Source organism: Nanorana parkeri, unplaced genomic scaffold (genome assembly GCF_000935625.1).
Source record: "Nanorana parkeri isolate BGI_ZX_2015 unplaced genomic scaffold, ASM93562v1 scaffold134, whole genome shotgun sequence".
NCBI lineage: Eukaryota > Metazoa > Chordata > Amphibia > Anura > Dicroglossidae > Nanorana > Nanorana parkeri.
Genome location: NW_017306402.1, coordinates 1843459 through 1852723, shown reverse-complemented (window position 1 = coordinate 1852723; position 9265 = coordinate 1843459).

The following is a 9265-nucleotide window of genomic DNA, read 5'->3' as shown; positions in this document are numbered from 1 at the left end:
ATGCATTAGGGCCCATTCACACAGCCATACAGGTATGGATGTACACCCTTGGATGCAACGTGCAGCATCCTGTCATTGAGTTGTACAGGCGGCTGCATGCGGTTACATACACCAGCTATCCCTCCTGGGGGCGCAGGCTTCTGCACAGATGTGCATTGCATGTCCGTATGTATGAGCCCTTAGAGTTACAGAGTAATTGTGTGCAAGAGTACTAACAATTATGTTGTATTATTAAATAAAAAACACAAAAGATAAAGCGCACTCCTATAGGGCAGACAGGCTTCAAACAGGTGGCTGTTATGTAAAGGTGTGCAGATCTCCTTGTTACAGGGAGAGTATCTTGAGGCTTGATAAAGAGGCAATCCCTCGAAACGCGTAGCCACTGGAGACACCCGATACTTCTCTACCCCTATGACCATAGCCCGACTGCCAGCACTGACACGCGGCGCACGGGGTCACTCAGCCGCACGTAGCTCCTCCCCCCTTGCTGTCTGCTCCTGACGGACGCGGCTCGGCCCGGCCAGTCGAGTTTGTGGCCAGTCAAACAGAAGCACATCCATTCCAGTCCAGCCTTCCACACCATCGGAGACACCAGGATCGATCCAAGTAGACGATCGTACAGACAACAGGGGAGCTCCTAATTGTAAGTCCCCCTTTTTTACTACTGTGACATTGCCATAGACACCTAAACCCCACACTGTAAAGATCTAATAGTGTGCCTGACGCTGTCCTCATCTATATGTCCACTAGTCCCTTCGCCGGATCACACTCACCTACTCACACACAAGGAATTTTGGTAGTTGCGCTCCTGATCTTTTGTTTGCTTTCGTGGTTTGTATTATTAAATGCTATATTGAATGGTCATTGCTAGCATTATTGCTACTACAACTCATATTTTTGTTTTCTTTTTACTGAATGCTACAGCGCCTTTTTCAGCACTTGATTGCTATGGGGGTTGAAGGGGTGGGGTGGCTTAGAATTTACAGTGAGGCCCTAACATCTGAGATGTTGAAAAATACTTGTAATATGGAGATATCAGCCAAATGATTAGACAGATAGCAACATGCAACTTTATGTTTACTGAATGAATGCAGGATAAATTGAGAATGAAGACAAAATGGTAAAGGGGTATGCAATAAGCACAGGACAAAAAAAAGGTAATGCAACTGTTGTAGTAACAGGGGCTGCCTAGGAGTAGTTTCCCACTAAGGATACTGGGTGGCAGCACAGTACAGAATAACAGATTCCCACAGAATAAAGTTTAAGGGAGAATCATTTGTAGCTTAAACAGTGCAGTACAGTTCAGTTTACTACACCATTCCCTTGGGGTAGCACCATTGTCACAAGCAGATTGGCTGCAGCTGGTAGCCTAGGTGGTCATTTGCAGGTATCTTCGAACATGCTCCACAGAGGAAAGGCAGGAGGAATCTCTGGTTTGGAAGAAGTTCCAGGGTTGGCCGTACAGGGTGATGACTAAAGTAACATCTCCACCCAAATGGAAGAGTAGCACACTACCAACCACCATGACTAGGGCTTAAGATGAAACTATGTGTGCTTGCGCACTCATCTGGGAACAATAAAGGAGGACCCAACACCTGCTGACAGCTGACCTGCCCAGCTGCTGCTGTCCCATCAGGCATGTTCTCTATAAGCACCTGAGCTCAAGAAGAGGTAACATTTTTATCCCCTAGGTGTGTGGGGAGCAGCAGTAAAGGAGCCAGTGCCCACCACTGAGCAAGATGGGTAAGAGGGCATTCTACCACAGACTGATGAGCTACTGATGACAGTTAGTGGGAGAATTAATGTTAAAAGATAATTCCCTGCAGTGCTGCCCCCTCTTCCCTGATCTGTAGTTACGACGCCCCCCTGGTAAGTGCCCCCTCTGCCATGATCTGTAGTTACGACGCCCCCCTGGTAAGTGCCTCTGTCAAATTATTAATAATGTCTTTTTGTCTGGGTGATTGCTCTTCTCATTTCTTGCCCTGATGTAAAATGCTAGACAAAAAGTAGGCAAAAATCCCCAGATGGGTCATGTATAGCAATAAAAACCTATCCCGCTTCAACCTAACCACTGAAATATCACTTCCTCAAACAATTCATCCCCACACAGCTGCCAGCTTTTGTATCATTTGCCCCTCCCTCTTAAGGTGCCCATACACTGCACGATTATCGTACGATAATCGTATGCGATCGGTTTTTCGTACGATAATCGAGCAGTGTGAACGGAGACGTGCGACCGTTTCTACTGTACGGTCGCACGTCTTCTGTCGAACCAGCATGTTCGAAAACCAGCCGGGAATCGTACGATTCTCGGCGGGTTAGAACGGTGCTCGGAAGACAAATGCCGAGCGGGCCGGTGTGCGCACGCGCACACTGCCCGTTCAGCATTGCGGTCATCGGAAGCCCGCCTCTGCACTTTGCGTCACACTGACCCTGCACTGTGCGTCACACTAACCTCTGCACTGTGCATTACACTGACCTCTGCACTGTGCGTCACTCTGACCCTGCGCTGTGCGTCACTCTGACCCTGCGCTGAGCAGCACTCTGACCTCTGCGCTGTGCGTCACTCTGACCTCTGCCCTGTGTGTTACATTACTGACCTTTGCGCTGTGCGTTACATTACTGACCTCTGCGCTGTGCGTTACATTACTGACCTGGCGGAGTTAAGTCCGGGGCAGGGGAGGGGTTAGGTGGGGCAACTGGTGGCGAGTAACTTTTAAGGCCTGGCTAGTAGCTCAGGACTTGAAATTTTGAGCCCTGCTATATACAGTATATATATATATATATATTACACACACATATATATATAAACACACGCCGTATACTATACACTTATACATATACAGGTAGATTCATACAGTTGGTATATAGGAAAAAAAATGCATATTGTTATAAGAATCCTGGGGTTTGATCATTCATTAGCTGTCATGAAAAAGTAAATTTTGACCTTTCATTTGCCAGGTGTTCACTCTTCCCCAGCCGTGTTCTGCTATCAGAACCTTCATATATCTTCACTGCAGCTAATATATTATGCAGCAAAAGTAGTAACATAATAGTATTTTCTCCCTTATTTCACTTCCTTCTCCCACAGTTATTTTTGTGACCAAAATCACCTGGTTAAAACATTGTATTTCTAGTCTTTAATAAGTCAATGGTTTAGAAGGCAGTGGGACAGATGACACCTTGCATGCACTACATATCAAATATCTCATTATGTTTTTTTAAATCTGTAAATTTACAAGATACAGCCTGATTACCCAGCACAGCTCTTGTAAAGAACCATATAATGTAAAACATAAATTGGCTTACAAATTAAAATAATATTTATATACACTTTATAAAAAATGTAATTTTCTTTTGCACAAATGGCTTCCCATGAAGTCATCCAGTTGAACGATATTGTAGTCAAGCTAAAGCCTAAAATGACTAAAGTGAGAATTTGGATAAAATTGTATACCTAACAAATGCTGAAACTATTTTATTTATTCGGTTAGCACTATCAAATCTGAACTGCTTTACCAAGTTCACAGAACCCTGACATCAGACCCCCTCAGCCTTGGAAAGTTACAATTTATTGCCTTTCTCTCAGACTCTCAATGATTGCATTTTTTCAGCAGGAATAACTAACCTGTGGATTTGAGCAGACCAGTGGATCTGGAGGAAACTAACACATAGGTGATGGCTTATATATCATCTGCCGAGACATACGCTAGCCAAATGCTCCAACGCTCCATGACTCCATGTATTGCAAACAGTATTTGGCCTGCGTATTGACGGATAATTTATAAATGATCCCCACAGGTAAAACATACAATAAATGCAGACAGTGACCATGATGGGAAATTTAGATCTACGAGGCCATGGTGCTAACCACTTTGTCACATTTTGCGAAATATTGGGCACTTCTATAAAATAGCTAGTCCTTAGTCTGAAAGCAAACCTTTGTTTTGTCTAGGCAGAGCAAAGCATCAAGGTCACTTTAAAGAACAGCCCTTAGCAGTGGTTGCCTCAGGCAGCATTTCATTTGGGCACGTGGGGGGAAGGGGGAGGCGGCAGGTGTGCCTCCCACCCTCTTTCTGGCCAGAGCATCCCAGGCTGCTAAGAGCTCTTAGCAACCTTTGACACTTTGGCTGGTGTCCCGTCCGGCTCAGTGACGTCACTGGTTGCCAGGAGGTTGCCAGGAGCTGACTGGGATGTCAATGAGTTGGGCAGGATGCTGGACAGAGGTACCATTCACCGCTCCCTCTCTCCCCTCTCTCCCCAACACTCCCACCCCAGCCGCAGGTGGCAAAAATTGTAGGTACTCCCCTGTTTATCAGCATACATTCACGTATCAGCACCATTCATCTTTTTTGCCCCGGCAACACCCATTCCTCTCATTTATTGTCCTAGTGACACAGAGAAAGTAGAGGACACAAAATCTTCCCAATTAGGACATTGAAAACAACTATTCCTTCCCAAACAGCCTTTAATTTTTTGGAAATCCAAATTTCTCACATGAACAATGAGCAAATTGCACCAAAAGTATCACTACAAAGCAAAACATCTAAGTCAGATTGCATTCCAAATGCCTCTTTGACTATTAATCTAAAGATCAGAAACATTAGGGAGTTTTTTGCTTCCACTAAAAGGTAACCATACATGCAAGAAGATCATTGGGGATTTTGGCCAGACAGGATCTTACAATCATCACATTTGTGAGGCAATGTTGCTCGTTTGGGTATGACTTCTTTGACTAATCACTCCTTTTTGGTAAAGTCGAACCCAGGAACATTTGCTCACTCTTTTCTTTTGCACTAGTAACAAAAAGTTAAAAAACTACTTTAGATCCTCCTGTCTTTCATGCTACATATGGTAAGTAAAAGCTAAAAAGTTCACTTAAATACTAGTCTGTAACCTGAAGAGGTCATCTGTTGAGTCTGACAAGCTGGCTCATTCCCAGCTATTTCTGATCTAAAGATGAGTGGCTGACAAAATGAGAGCCAGAGGTGTTCAATGGCTGCTAAGTCACTCATAGCCAATCATCGTCTCTCACATTTTTACATTTGCTGAACTGAGGCAGCACGAGAGGCAGGAGTGTTTCCAGTTCTGCTTCCTGCAATAGCAGTCACCAAAACACTAGATCCCTCCAATGTGGAAATATATAGCAAAAAAGCAATAATTTGAGGAGCAAAGGGTTTTCATTGCTTTATCAATGCTCTCTGTTTTTCTTTTCAGGAAATGTATGGAGGCCCAGACAACAATAAGGACATGATACAAGTAAAAAAAATAAAAATAAAAACCCCCAAACAAACAAACAAAACAAAACAAAAACAAAAAATGGATAGTGATCAGACCAAATACTAAGAGTCCATCATTTACTGGGTATATTAGAAGGGACATTCCCTGCTATTTTCTGGAATTGAGAGATCCTGTTTCTTAATGTTTTTCTTTGAAGTGTGAAATTGAGGGTCTGTTGGAATTTGTATGGCACTAAGGTTAGTGTTGGAAATAGTGACATATTTCTGGAATGTGAAATATTATTTCTAGATAAAGAAAGCTGAGTGACAGAAAGTGAAAAGACTTATCTTCAGCTTTAGCAATTAGTCTTTCCCTGCAGGTTTTTATCCATAGCTTGTTCCTTAACCCTCGTTCACACCTGAACGTTTTGTAGCGCGTTCTACGCTCGACGAACGCTCTACAAAACGCTCAAAAATATAAATCCCATTGTATTCAATGGTCTCGTTCCCACCTTGGCGTATTTCCGCCCGTCCCTAACGCACTACAAAGCGGCCCACACCTAAAAAGGTACACGTACTACTTTGGGCCGTTTTGTTGCGCGTTTCCATTGGCATACAGCCAAGAAGCCTTCGGAAACGCGCGTTTGTCGCACAACTTTTTTACCGCGAATCGCAAGACATATAGAAGCCGGCTACCTCGGGAACGCGTTAACTAAGAAGGACAGATAGCCGGCTGGCTAAGTCTGTTTCACCTGATCTGTTTATGCCTGTTACCAATCTCCCTTTGTGAGTACATTTCCGACTGTTTTATTCTCTTTTTATTAAACGTTTTACACGATGGAGGCGCTCTCTGTGTTTTGTATTTCAGTTCAGTGGTTTCCCTAACCTTTGAGAGCAATCCAGAAAGTGTATTACACCGAAGATCTCCCCCTGCTATCTCTGACTCATGCTGCTGGCGCTTATGTGTATATTTGTTAGTCACCCAGTACGCTATAATGTCGGAACGCATGTTTTTCTGTTCAGCCAATTAGTGCGGTCACCCGCAGTTGTGATTTAAACCTAACTAGTACTGTTGGGACTGTCTGTAAGACATTATAGGTACTCTCTAAGGGTCAACTACTTTTAGAAGGATGCTGACATGGCAACTTGCCTTTTTAGAATACCTGCTTTCAACTCCTGAGGCAGGCAATAGGAGTCTGAACCTGAGAGGAGGAAATTACTGGGAGGTGTTTGGCATCAGGTGCTTCCTCAACCTGGTTTGAATTAGAGGAGCAGCGAATACAGACCCTGGTAGGTCTCTGCTACAGGTGAAACAGCAACAAGTTTTGCCAGTACACTCGCCAGTGTCAGTCAAGCAAAAAAATGACAAACGCACTCATCAACTTGTTACCAGCTTTACAGCAAGGTGCACATGGAAGGGCCTAATACAGTAAAACAGCAAAACGTTTTCCCAGCACACTCGCCAGCCAGCATGCAAAAAAACGTATCTCACCGCTAAGGTTAAAAACAGAGGTTTAGTTACACGTCTTCTGCAGAAAATGTGAAAGCCGCACAGCCGCCTCAAGACACCTCTAAATAGTGCGGTCCTAACTATAAACTATGAGAGTCTCCATCATTTTTTTGCTTGACTGATTTGGTGCAGTGATGCACGGGGGGTATTAACTGCGTTGTGATGTGCGGGATCCCTTGTGCATCCCTGTGCCTTTAAGGGACTTGGGCTTCCTCCTGACAAACCTGCACCCAATTTGATGTTTTGCCATATGTACTCCAAGATGGCAAAAAAATTATGGAGACTCTCATAGTTTAGAGTTGTTATTCTTTTCACATTGCATCACATTGTTTCACGGCTAGTATCTATTGTATTTGATTTTTTATTATGGATATTTTGTAGCAACATATTTGCACTGAGGGGCATGTTATACACATGCGTTTCTTCTATTGTTACTCTTTTCACATTGTATCACATTGTTTCACGGCGAGTATCCCTTCTGAAGTTTAGGGTTCTAGTCCTTCCAGTACACTTCCCTTTTCTGTTTTCAATATTAAAAGTAATAACATTGTGATCACTATTACCCAATGACTCCCTAATTACAATATCCTCGATTAACTCTGCATTATTAGTGACAATTAGATCTAAGATGGCATTTTTCCTGGTAGGAATCTCCACCATCTGGTCCATGAAATTGTCGCGCAACATGTTTAGAAATCGCCCCGCCTTTGCCGAACCCGAAGTTCCGTTGGCCCAATTTATGTCTGGGTAGTTGAAGTCACCCATCACGACTACATTGCCCTCTCTCCCAGCTATTCCTATCTGCGAGTGAAGATTGACTTCTCCCTCTTCCCCTATATTTGGAGGTTTATAGCAAATACCCACGAGTAGTTTACGGCTAGCGTCCGTCATATCTAGCTCTAGCCATAGAGTTTCCACGTCTTCCCCATTATTTGACGCGATATCGTCCCTTATATGCACATTTAGATTATTTTTTACGTAAATGCAACCCCCCCTTCTCCCACCTCTGTCCCTCCTAAACAGGTTATACCCCTCTATATTAGTAGCCCAGTCATGCGTGGTGTCCAGCCAGGTTTCCGCTATACCCACTATATCGAAGTCCTCTTCCAGTTATGCTATCTGATTAAGAACATATAACAAATATAAAGTAAATGTAATCCCAATTTGACTGGAAAAGTAGAACTAAACTGTAAGTGAGTCAGTCCTTATGTGTCTCCTGGAGATCATAGGTCTTGCCTTCTCATTGTCTGATTCAACTCAGCCATCACTATTTCAGATTCCCACTGATAGGAAGAAACAGGGGCATGTGTACTACCTTTACAGGTTTACCGCCTTTGTCCTTTGTTAGGGCATCATTAGATTTGTTCATAAGTTCTGCACACCACTTATTTAAATGTTTAACCTTGTCTGCAGTGATCTGAACACACTTCAAAGCCAAGGCGGTATCCTGCAAGAATTCGGAAACCACTGCAAGCTGCTCTTTCCCTAATTCCTTTTCCATGTTTGCCTTTTTTTTTCTAATTTTTTATTTCATATGTAGAGCATGAAGGAAATGGCAACCAAACATAACTACTGCCCATATCTCCCCCTTACTGAATTTGCTAGCAAACTTAAACAGCTTTCCTGGAATTGGCACTTGTGGTAATGGTAGTGTCCAGCAACACCTTTCAATAGAAACAAGCAGGGGGAGTTTCAAGAACACATTAACAAGCGGACTGAATAATAATAATTATTATTACATAGTATATATATAGCGCCAACAGAATAAGTCTTAGGACAGGTTTTCAAGGAGTTTGAAAGTCATTGCACAGGTACAGATTAACAAGAGTCAAGCACAGAGCCCAGGTGAGAAGCAGCAGACTGATCCCACAGAGACTCAGCTTTGTAGGATATAATTGGTCCCATTTATAATGATACTATAATAATGATTCTGGTACAAAGCAATGCAGAGTTACACAGAGTTTTACAAATGAAGTAAAGGATTTTTTTCCAATTTTGCATTTTTTAATGCTACGCAAAAAGCAATAAAGATTATGAAAAAAAAGGGTATATATTCATGGTTACAAAAATTAGAAATGGTTACAAAAAAATCAGCCATAGCATTAACTATGGCTTAGTAAGGGGTTAAATAGGAACATATTTTATTTAAAAAAATGTTTCCACTGGTAGGGTTGCTTTAATTGAACCCTTTGATCTGCAGATAAAGGGAACAGATTAAATAAAATGTAACAATAATGTTGTTCAGGAGAACCGAAGGGGTGCTGTACGTGCTATTCCCTATAGCCCGTACAGCTCCCGAAGTTGGCCGAGCGGCTCAGTCGAGCCGAAGGCATATGCTTCGGCTCGACTGAGCCGCGGTGACAGCCGAAGCTGGCCGAATGGCCGGCCTTTGGTTGGCCGACAGCCTGCTTCTGACAGCTGGGCGGAGAGATCAGCGTCCCTGGTTACCAGCTAATCAGGGACGCTGTCATTACACACTGAGAGCGGCCTCTCCGTGTTCTCAGTGTGTAATAACAGATGGTGTTCCAATAGCAAA